Here is an 11,699-nt window from a genome sequence, read left to right on the forward strand (position 1 = left end):
CATTAATAATCATGAGTGGGTGACGTCACTCCACATGCCCTACCCCTCCCCTCATTAATAATCATGAGGGGGTGACGTCACTCCACATGCCGCACCCCTCACCTCATTAATAATCATGAGGGGGTGACGTCACTCCACATGCCGCACCCCTCACCTCATTAATAATCATGAGGGGGTGACGTCACTCCACATGCCCCACCCCTCCCCTTATTAATAATCATGAGGGGGTGACGTCACTCCGCATGCCGCACCCCTCCACAACAACCATGAGTCGGTGACGTCACTCCACATTCCGCACCCCTTCACAATAACCATGAGGGGGTGACGTCACTCCACATGCCGCAACCCCTCCACAACAACCACGAGTGGGTGACGTCACTCCACATGCCGCAACCCCTCCACAATAACCACGAGGGGGTGACGTCACTCCACATGCCGCACCCCTCCACAACAACCACGAGTGGGTGACGTCACTCCACATGGGGCAACCCCCCCCGACCTCATTAATGATCATGAGCTGAAAGAATGTTTCCACTGAATATTTCAGATTTACTGCAATCCACGCCCGTCCTGGGAGGGCAACAAAGGCTCGAATCAGGAGAATGGGCGTGAGGCCCGGGGCTGCTGTAGTTGGGGGGTCTTTGCCTGTTCCAAGTGGACGTGTTCTTGAAACGGGTCCCTGCAGGGTGGGCTGGTAGGACAAGTCTCTGCGCTGTCTATTGCTGATTTTACACCCAACAGCACGAGATTTCACTTCGTTAAAGTATTGAAAGGGGACGGACGGACACATTAATCTATTGCAGGCTGGTACACTCAGTTCACAACTTCCTTCCTACCAGTATAAAGGATGTCAGTGACAAGGGAGTGACTCTCAATGACGTCACTCACGTGGTTAAATAAAAGATGACAGTGACAAGAGAGTGACTCTCAATGACGTCACTCACGTGGTTAAATAAAGGATGTCAGTGACAAGATGGCGACTCTCAATGACGTCACTCACGTGGTTAAATAAAAGATGACAGTGACAAGGGTTTACTCTCAATGACGTCACTCACGTGGTTAAATAAAAGATGACAGTGACAAGAGAGTGACTCTCAATGACGTCACTCACGTGGTTAAATAAAGGATGCCAGTGACAAGATGGCGACTCTCAATGACGTCACTCACGTGGTTAAATAAAAGATGACAGTGACAAGGGAGTGACTCTCAATGACGTCACTCACGTGGTTAAATAAAGGATGTCAGTGACAAGATGGCGACCCTCAATGACGTCACTCACGTGGTTAAATAAAAGATGACAGTGACAAGGGAGTGACTCTCAATGACGTCACTCACGTGGTTAAATAAAAGATGACAGTGACAAGAGAGTGACTCTCAATGACGTCACTCACGTGGTTAAATAAAGGATGTCAGTGACAAGGGAGTTACTCTCAATGACGTCACTCACGTGGTTAAATAAAAGATGACAGTGACAAGGGAGTTACTCTCAATGACGTCACTCACGTGGTTAAATAAAGGATGACAGTGACAAGAGAGTGACTCTCAATGACGTCACTCACGTGGTTAAATAAAGGATGTCAGTGACAAGGGAGTTACTCTCAATGACATCACTCACGTGGTTAAATAAAGGATGTCAGTGACAAGAGAGTGACTCTCAATGACGTCACTCACGTGGTTAAATAAAGGATGTCAGTGACAAGAGAGTGACTCTCAATGACGTCACTCACGTGGTTAAATAAAGGATGTCAGTGACAAGAGAGTGACTCTCAATGACGTCACTCACGTGGTTAAATAAAGGATGTCAGCGACAAGAGAGTGACTCTCAATGACGTCACTCACGTGGTTAAATAAAGGATGACAGTCACACGAGATTTCACTTCGTTAAAGTTTTGAAAGGGGACGGACGGACGGACACATTAATCTATTGCAGGCTGGTACACTCAGTTCACAACTTCCTTCCTACCAGTATAAACATAGCATCTCAAGACGAGTGTGTCCCAGTGGTCTTGACACTTGCTATATATATCTTCTTTGGTTCTTTCGGAAAAAGTCACCACCACGTAGAATGAGAATAAAATAATAAATTGATAAAATAAAATAACTCAATAAAATTCTCACGACGTTTCGGCCACAACGCAAGCGGCCTTCATCAGGCGAAGGGACGAGACTCGCTCCAGCGCTGTCCTCCAGACAGTCTCGTCCCTTCGCCTGATGAAGGCCGCTTGTGTTGTGGCCGAAACGTCGTGAGAATTTTAATGCGTTATTTTATTTTATCAATTTATTATTTTATTCTCATTCTACGTGGCGGTGACTTTACCGAAAGAACCAAAGAAGATGAATCCTTGCAGTCACGACCAGCTTTAAATCGAAACTTGCTATATAATGACGAGTGTAATTGCCCGTCACGTGACACACATTTTCCCGTCTCTGCTGTCTGCCTCTGTTTCACGAACGTCTTCTTTCGTCTGCACCCTTCTGGACGCATCCGAATGAAATCTAAACGACGGAATGTGATGCACAGAATGCAATTGACTATATGCGAGTAATTTATTGCGAACTAGTAAACAGAGAATTACAATTGTAAAGCACCTTTATCAAAGCGTTAAAAGAGCCGTTTGAGTTACCTTCCTATCAGGAAGAAAGTGATCGAATTGTTCAATCAAAGTTGGTTTTCCAAACGTACATTTTTTTTTTCAAACTCACCTGTGAGAGTGAATCAAACAATATGTACACCTGCTTTTCGACCGATGTTTGTTTGCAAGTGCGCAATCGTTGTAGTCATTATTTAATCATCATAAGTGTAGAGGCGTTCGGGCAGGGTGTGACACGCGGCTGTAGGGCGGTGGCCACAACCACGTCCGCTACGGCCACCACCCTGGGGGGCTGTGGGGGACGCTGTGATCCCTCCCAGCCCCCGCCCCTCAGTGAGGGACAGTATAAAAGGCGGGACCCGGGGAGCTGAGAGGGCAGTTCGACTCAGTCAAGATGAAGAGCCAGTTGAAGAAAGAAGACCGACTAGCCAGACCCTGGAACTCCTTTAGGCCCGCTGCCCCTTCTGAGGGCCGGGCAAGGCAAGCCAGGGGGTGTGACCCCAGAACCACGAGGGCCGATGTCCTTCTGAGGGCCGGCCAAGGCAAGCCAGGGGGTGTGACCCCAGAACCACGAGGGCCGATGTCCTTCTGAGGGCCGGCCAAGGCAAGCCAGGGGGTGTGACCCCAGAACCACGAGGGCCGATGTCCTTCTGAGGGCCGGGCAAGGCAAGCCAGGGGGTGTGACCCCAGAACCACGAGGGCCGATGTCCTTCTGAGGGCCGGGCAAGGCAAGCCAGGGGGTGTGACCCCAGAACCACGAGGGCCGATGTCCTTCTGAGGGCCGGGCACGGCAAGCCAGGGGGTGTGACACCAGAGCCACGAGGGCCGATGTCCTTCTGAGGGCCGGACTCGTGGGGCTGGTGGTCGGGACCTGCCCCGAAGCTGGGCCAGGTCAGATAGCCTCCTGAGAGAGGACCAGGATAGAGGGAACCGGGGAGCTATCGTGGGCTAAGGCTCGGGGAACGTTTCCCTCTGTAGAGTACGGGTGAAGAGGCCGTTACCTCTTCAAGTATCAGATTCGCCACTGTAATTGAAGCGTCTGTAATGAATACGTGTTGCCTCCAGTGAACAGTCTCCGACGTCAATAAGGCCACTACAAGAGTATCGACTTACTGGATTCTGTATTGAAGTTAATGCAAAAATAATAATGATAATTTATAAACAGGAAGGTCGGTCTTGATTTTAAGCTTTCGTGACTGCAGGAATCCATACGCTTTCGGTAAAGTCACGGAGGTAGAACTAAAATCAATCACCATGTTAAAACAGTCTGCCTCAGCAGCAGACCATCATGCTTTCCCACCTGATGACAGACGCTGGTGTTGCGCCCGAAACGTCGTGATTTATTTTATTTTATACCTACGTGACTTTACCGAAAGAACCAAAGAGCAGGGAGGTCGGTGTTTACTAATCTTCATAAATGTTCACTCTAAATGCGAGCAAAAAGTCAAAGTGAAACTCCACTGAGCTCAAATTAAAAGCAATTCCGCTTTATTTAAATTTCTATTCGATGTCCAAAAAATAAACTATTATCACACACAAATTAACCGAATAGATGCATTATTATTATTATTCTGTAATGGTGCGCAAAACTGAAAGACAAAATATAAAAAAACGGGGCGCACTTGGCATATTTTTGGAGAACATTGATTATTCTCATAACAAACTAATAATTAGTTTTAATAACAAGCCTTAAAGGAAAAACAAAACATCTAATATTGCATTAAATGTTCACGTAGCCTACACAGCGTACAGTGTCAGGCGTTAGGCACAAATCACCAAAACTATATATATAATTTTTATTCACGAAGATATCTTGGTTAAATAAAGATTAGATATCTTGGTAAAAAAATTTAATCGTACAATTTTGTTTTTTGTAGGCACCTTTAGTTTCCGTAGGCCCCAGGCAAAGTGCCTCCTGTGGTCTATTGGATAACACGGCTCTGGTGGGTGAGTGGTTGAGTGAGTGGGTGGGTGAGTGAGTAGGTGGCTGGGTGAATGGATGGCTGGGTGAGTGAATGGATGGGTGGCTGGCTGGGTGAGTGGGTGGGTGAGTGAGTGAGTAGGTGGCTGGGTGAGTGAGTGAGTGGGTGGCTGGGTGAGTGGTTGAGTGAGTGGTTGGGTGAGTGAGTGGGTGGGTGGCTGGGTGAGTGGGTGGGTGGGTGGCTGGGTGGCTGGGTGAGTGAGTGGATGGCTGGGTGAGTGGTTGAGTGAGTGGGTGGGTGAGTGAGTGGGTGGGTGGCTGGGTGAGTGAGTGAGTGGGTGAGTGAATGGGTGGGTGGCTGGGTGGGTGGGTGTGTGAGTGAGTGGGTGGATGGCTGGGTGAGTCGGTGGGTGAGTGAGTGGGTGGGTGGGTGGCTGGGTGAGTGGTTGAGTGAGTGGGTGGGTGAGTGAGTGGGTGGGTGGCTGGGTGAGTGGGTGGGTGGGTGAGTGGGTGGATGGCTGGGTGAGTGGGTGGGGGAGTGGGTGGGTGGCTGGGTGAGTGGTTGAGTGGGTGGGTGGGTGAGTGAGTGGGTGGGTGGGTGGCTGGGTGAGTGAGTGGGTGGGTGGGTGATTTTCCCCTCCCCCAGGACCTCACAGAAATGCTCAGCAAATCTGCAAACCTGTTCCTGGGGGTCAGAGATTGGATCACCGTTTTTCCCCTAATGATGGTAATAGGTGTGGCGCTGCAGGTAACTTTTTTGATGGGGTTAAATAGAGATTTGTCATCACGGGCCACTGAGGCAGTCTCCATCTTCTCAGCAACCTGCGACCACCACCCATCCTTGCAGCGCCTCACGGCTCTCCGAACCTCCGAGCGAAGGCTGCGGTAAGCCTCCTCATTCTCTGACGTTGGATTCTGTAGCCGATGACAGTGGGCCTGTCGCTTTTTCTCAGCCATCCTGAACACCTCCCCTGTCAGCCAGGGTCTCTGGGGAGGTCTGGACCGCGTACCCAAAGCAGCCATTGCAACTGCATGAGTCACAGTCCTGAACCTCGCCCATTTACCCTCGACATCAGGAGGAGTCGGGGACGATGCCAATCCCAGCCGCAAGCGATGATGAAATTCTCGCTTGCAACTTTCATCAGATAACTGAGACCAGGCCACTTTAGGTTGGAATGGGGTCCTGGGTGTACATCCACCACCGGAGTGGAAGAATGGCAGGCGCATCTTACAGATGACTAGTCGATGGTCAGAGGGCAGATCAGCTCTACGGAAGGTCCTGGTGTCAAGGATATGGGCTCGCATCCGCTGGTCCGTCACTATGTAGTCCAGCAGATGTTCTTGCTTGGACCCGGCATGCATCCATGATGTTGTGTGGATGCGTCGATGCCGGAACAGCGTGTTGGTAATTACAAGCCCATGGGCTGCACAAAAATCTAGCAGCCTCCTACCGTTGTTATTGAGCTGATCTGGCCCATGCCCTCCAATCACTCCAGACCAAGTGCCAGGTTCACTCACACACTCACTCACTCGCGCACTCACCCACCATCCCACTCGTTCACTCACACACTCAGTCAATAACGAAGTCACCCACCCACCATCTCACCCACTTACACACTCACTGTCACCCAATCACTCATCCATTTACCCACTCACTCACACACACACTCACTCACCCACCATCCCACTCACTCACCCACCATCCCACTCATTCACCCACTAACTCAGTCAAGAACGAATTCACTCACCCACCATCTCACCCACTTACACACTGTCACCCAATCACTCATCCATTTACCCACTCACTCACTCACACACAATCACCCTCCATCCCACTCATTCACCCACTCACTCAGCCAAGAACGAATTCACTCACCCACCAACACACTCACTGTCACCCAAACACTCATCCATTTACCCACTCACTCACTCACACTTTAAAATGTCACCCACCGTGTGTCTCAGCCTGGTTAAACAAAACTCTCTTCCACTGAAATGGAAAGAACTCCATCTCTAATTCACATCTAAGAAGGGTCTACGTAAGTATTATGGAGAGCTGCTGCTGATAATGATGTTTGCGGTGAGTCTTTTTTTGAGACTATCATTCCCGATATTGAGCTCCTGCAAATATTAACAAAGTTATTGATTTTCAGCAGCTGTGAAAGCAAAGAGGGACCGATTGAAAATGTGAAACCAGGAGTGTAAATATTCCGTGACAGCTCATCACGCCTTCTAACTATAAGGGACGCGGTCACGATTCATTATTGGGTTCTAGGGTGGGATGGGGTCAGCCAAACGTCGTGTGTCGTAAGCCCTCCTGCAGTCTACAGAGTCAACGAATACATTTATTAATAAAGTTATTAATAAAGTTGCCAATAAAGTTAATAATAAAGTTATTGATGAAGTTACTAATAAAGTTATTAATAAAGTTATTAATAAAGTTAATAATACAATTATTAATAAAGTTGCTAATAAAGTTATTAGCAAAGTTATTAATAAAGTTAATAATAAAGTTATTAATAAAGTTGCCAATAAAGTTATGAATACAGTTAATAATAAAGTTAATATTCTTAGCTCTTTCGGTAAAGTCACGTTGAAGGGAAACAATAAAATTATAAAATATATATAAAACAATAAAAATTCTCACGACGTTTCGACCATAACACAAACGGTCATCATCATCCCTTCAACGTGACTTTACCGAAAGAGCTAAGAATATGAATTACTGCAGTCACGAAAGCTTTAAATAAAAAAAATAAGTTGATAATAAAGTTAATTATGAAGTTAATAATAAAGTTATTAATAAAGTTAATAATCAAGTTATTAATCAAGTTATTCATAAAGTTAATAATCAAGTTATTAATAAAGTTAATAATCAAGTTAATAATCACGTTATTAATAAAGTTATTAACAAAGTTATTAATAAAGTTATTAATTAAACTCTTAATGAAGTTAATGATAAAGTTAATAATAAAGTTATTAATAAAGTCATTAATAAAGTTAATAATGAAGTTTTTAATAAAGTTAATAATAAAGTTATTAATGAGTGCATTCAATTCATTAAATGCTTAGTGATTTGCTTACCACGTCTCTACTTTGCACTCCTACAATGGGTTGTGTTGTGTTTATATTCTTTGGGTCTTTCGGTAAAGTCACGTAGATAGGTTCAAAGAAAATTACAAAAAAACGACGACTTTTCGATCGCAACAGATCCGCACTAAGCTTCGGGTCTTCTCGGCCACGGTCATTCCCTCCCTTTTCTACGCTTGCGAAACGTGGACCCCCCCTAATGGAACATCTTCGCCGGTTAGGAACATTTAGGCTGGCCTGCCTACGATCCATCCTGGGTTTAACCAGACTGGATTGTGTGAGGAGCTCACAAATCCTTGAAAGATCTGGGCAAGGTCCCATCGGTGAGCTCCTCCGGCAGGCAAGGCTGCGTTGGCTGGGTCATGTAGCCCGCATGCCCAGCCACAGCATGGTGGTGGTGTGGTGGTGGTGGTGGTGTGGTGGTGGTGTGGTGGTGATGGTGGTGTGGTGGTGGTGGTGCTGGTGGTGGTGATGGTGGTGATGGTGGTGGTGTGGTGGTGGTGGTGGTGGTGATGGTGGTGGTGGTAGTGGTGGTGGTGTGGTGGTGGTGGTGGTGATGGTGGTGTGGTGGTGGTGATGGTGGGGGTGGTAATGGTGGTGTGGTGGTGGTGGTGATGGTGGTGGTGGTGGTGATGGTGGTGTGGTGATGGTAGTGATGGTGGTGCTCGTGGTGGTGTGGTGGTGGTAGTGGTGGTGTGGTGGTGATGGTGGTGGTGATGGTGGTGGTGGTGATGGTGGTGATGGTGATGGTGGTGATGGTGGTGGTGATGGTGGTGGTGATGGTGGTGGTGGTGATGGTGGTGGTGATGGTGGTGGTGATGGTGGTGGTGTGGTGATGGTAGTGATGGTGGTGCTCGTGGTGGTGTGGTGGTGGTAGTGGTGGTGTGGTGGTGATGGTGGTGGTGATGGTGGTGGTGGTGATGGTGGTGATGGTGATGGTGGTGATGGTGGTGGTGATGGTGGTGGTGATGGTGGTGGTGGTGATGGTGGTGGTGATGGTGGTGGTGATGGTGGTGGTGTGGTGATGGTAGTGATGGTGGTGCTCGTGGTGGTGTGGTGGTGGTAGTGGTGGTGTGGTGGTGATGGTGGTGGTGGTGATGGTGCTGGTGGTGGTGGTGATGGTGCTGGTGATGGTGCTGGTGTAGTGGTGGTGGTGGTAGTGGTGGTGGTGTGGTGGTGGTGTGGTGGTGATGGTGGTGGTGGTGGAGGCACACAACAAACTCGACCCGACAGCACCGTCGATCCACATCAACGTATAAAAAGATTATTTATTTGAAGTTTTCCTGACCGCGGGGATCCATTCTCTTTGGTTGAGTAAAGTCATCACGTGGGTGGACAAATTAAATTAAACAAAACAATATATCACGACGTTCCGTGATATATTATTATCCGCTGAACCAGCAGCTCGATAATTTTGTCCGCCTGAGGACGATCGAACCGTCGTGATTTATTATTTTTGCGTCATACTCTTTGGTTCTCTTCGGTAAAGTCACGTAGGTAAAAAAATAAAACGACAAAAATCACGACGTTTCGGCCACAACACAAGTGGCCTTCATCAGGTGAAGGGACCGGACTGTCCAGAGGACAGCGCTGGAAGACAGTCCGGTCCCTTCACCTGATGAAGGCCGCTTGCGTTGTGGCCGAAACGTCGTGATTTTTGTTATTTTTTTTTACCTACGTGACTTTACCGAATTAGAACCAAAGAGTTATGGACCCTTGCAGTGACGAAAGCCTCAAATCTATTTTTGCCTCATTCTATTCTTCTGCCTACGTGACTGTTACCGAACGAACCAATTCGTTTGTACTAGAAGATGTTTTTGACAACCCATCAGCCGCCGGGTGGTGGTGGTGGAGGTGTGGGGGGGGGAGGGCATTGGGCCAACATCACCTGGGCGTTATTTCACTGCTGGGTTGGTTGCTGCCGATGCGCGGCACCAAATGCAATGCCCTCGCCGCGCGTGAGCCACGGGTGCGGCGGTTGCTTTCGGTGTAAACTGCGAATGCCATCGATTGTAAATCCCAGTGCATGTAGGCGACGATGGGACGACGCGGAGTCAATATAAAGGCGAGAGGGTCCTCGGTTACTCCTGCAGCTGTGTGGGGCGCGCAGGGCTTCGGAACCGTTCAAAGTTCACCGCTGGAGCCAGGTGAGATCCCATCGAGATCGGTTCCATGTTTCGTCTATCGCTTATCGTCATCATGGTCGATCCACTGCTCGATGGAGATCGATGCTGAGCACGGTGGTGTCTTTGCTGTGTGCAGGTGTTCTCCCGTCCACGTGTTAATTCCTCTATTTTCGAAGTGTAATCACCATCACGGTCGATCGACTGCTGGATGGAGATCGATCTGATGTTGATGAAGCTATTGATGATGATTGTAAGTGAGGTCGCAGCTGCTGCTGATGAAAAAATAAAAATAAAAACTATTTAAAAGATTTCATAATCTCAGCTTGCAACACGCCGCACGGTATTTGATTGCTCTCTCAGAGAGAGACAGAGAGAGACAGAGACACACACACAGAGACGAAGAGAGACACAGAGAGAGAGACAAAGAGAGAGAGACAGAGAGACAAAGAGAGACAAAGAGAGAAAGACAGAGACACACAAAGAGAGAGAGACACAAAGAGAGAGACACACACAGAGACAAAGAGACACACAAAGAGAGAGAGAGACAGAGACACAGAGAGAGAGAGACAGAGACACACAGAGAGAGACACACACACACAGAGACACACAGAGAGAGAGACACAGAGAGAGAGAGACACACACATAGAGACACACACACAGAGAGACAGAGACACACACAGAGAGAGACACACATAGAGAGAGACACAGAGAGAGAGAGACACACACAAAGAGAGAGAGACACACAAAGAGAGACAGAGAGAGACACACACAGAGAGAGACAGAGAGACACACAGAGAGACAGAGACACACAGAGAGAGACAGAGACACACAGAGAGAGACAGAGAGACACACAAAGAGAGAGACAGACACACACACACACAGACAGAGAGACACACAGAGAGACAGAGACACAGAGAGAGAGAGAGACAGAGACACACACACACAGAGACAGAGACACACACAGAGAGAGACACACAGAGAGAGACACACAAAGAGAGAGAGACAGACACAGAGAGAGAGACGCACAGAGAGAGAGAGAGACACACACACACAACACACAGAGAGACAGAGATACACACACAGAGAGACACACAGAGAGAGACACACACAGAGAGACACACAGAGACTAGACACAGAGAGAGAGACACACAGAGAGAGACACACACACACAGAGAGACAGAGACACACACAGAGAGACACACAGAGAGAGACACACAAAGAGGGAGAGAGACATATACACAGAGAGAGAGACAGGCACACAGAGAGAGACACACACACACACAGAGACACACACAGAGAGAGACAGAGACACACACAGAGAGACACACAGAGAGAGACGAAGAGACAGAGACGAAGCGACTCAGCAGGCGTGTACAAGGAGGAATCACAGACAGGCAGTGATCCGGTGGTCCCAACAAATGTCCCAAGCTCTGCGGTCCCCTCTATGTATCACGATGTGCGTCAGGCTCTTAACGCGTCTTACGCGAGGGGGAAACACTCGATCCCGTACAGATGGAACAGATGGAGATTCGTCCAAAGACTCTGCTGTACCACTCCCCCTTGGTAGAGCTCATCACCGACACCCACCTCACGGGTAGAAGGGAGTTCCACAACTTAATCTGCGTGTGATCCACCAACCCTGGCTCCATCCACACCGCTAGAATACAACAGGGGTGCCGATGTTGCTGCTGATTATGATGTTGATCTTGTTACTGATTATGATGCTGATCTTGCTACTGATTATGATGCTGATCTTGCTACTGATTATGATGCTGATCTTGCTACTGATTATGATGCTGATCTTGCTACTGATTATGATGCTGATCTTGCTACTGATTAGGATGCTGATCTTGCTACTGATTATGATGCTGATCTTGCTACTGATTATGATGCTGATATTGTTACTGATTATAATGCTGATCTTGCTACTGATTATGATGCTGATTCTTGCTACTGATTATGATGCTGATC

The 11,699-nt window shown here is 48.0% G+C and overlaps 1 protein-coding gene across 1 annotated transcript in view; it reads right to left on the reverse strand.

Annotated features, from left to right (window-relative positions):
• The window catches only part of LOC116957550 (uncharacterized), a 453,026-nt gene that overhangs the window by 41,063 nt on the left and 400,264 nt on the right, over positions 1-11,699 (reverse strand). The window lies entirely within an intron of this gene.

This window comes from Petromyzon marinus, chromosome 76 (genome assembly GCF_048934315.1).
Source record: "Petromyzon marinus isolate PM22_M1 ecotype Great Lakes invasive population chromosome 76, UKy_Petmar_22M1.pri1.0, whole genome shotgun sequence".
NCBI classification, from domain to species: domain Eukaryota; kingdom Metazoa; phylum Chordata; class Hyperoartia; order Petromyzontiformes; family Petromyzontidae; genus Petromyzon; species Petromyzon marinus.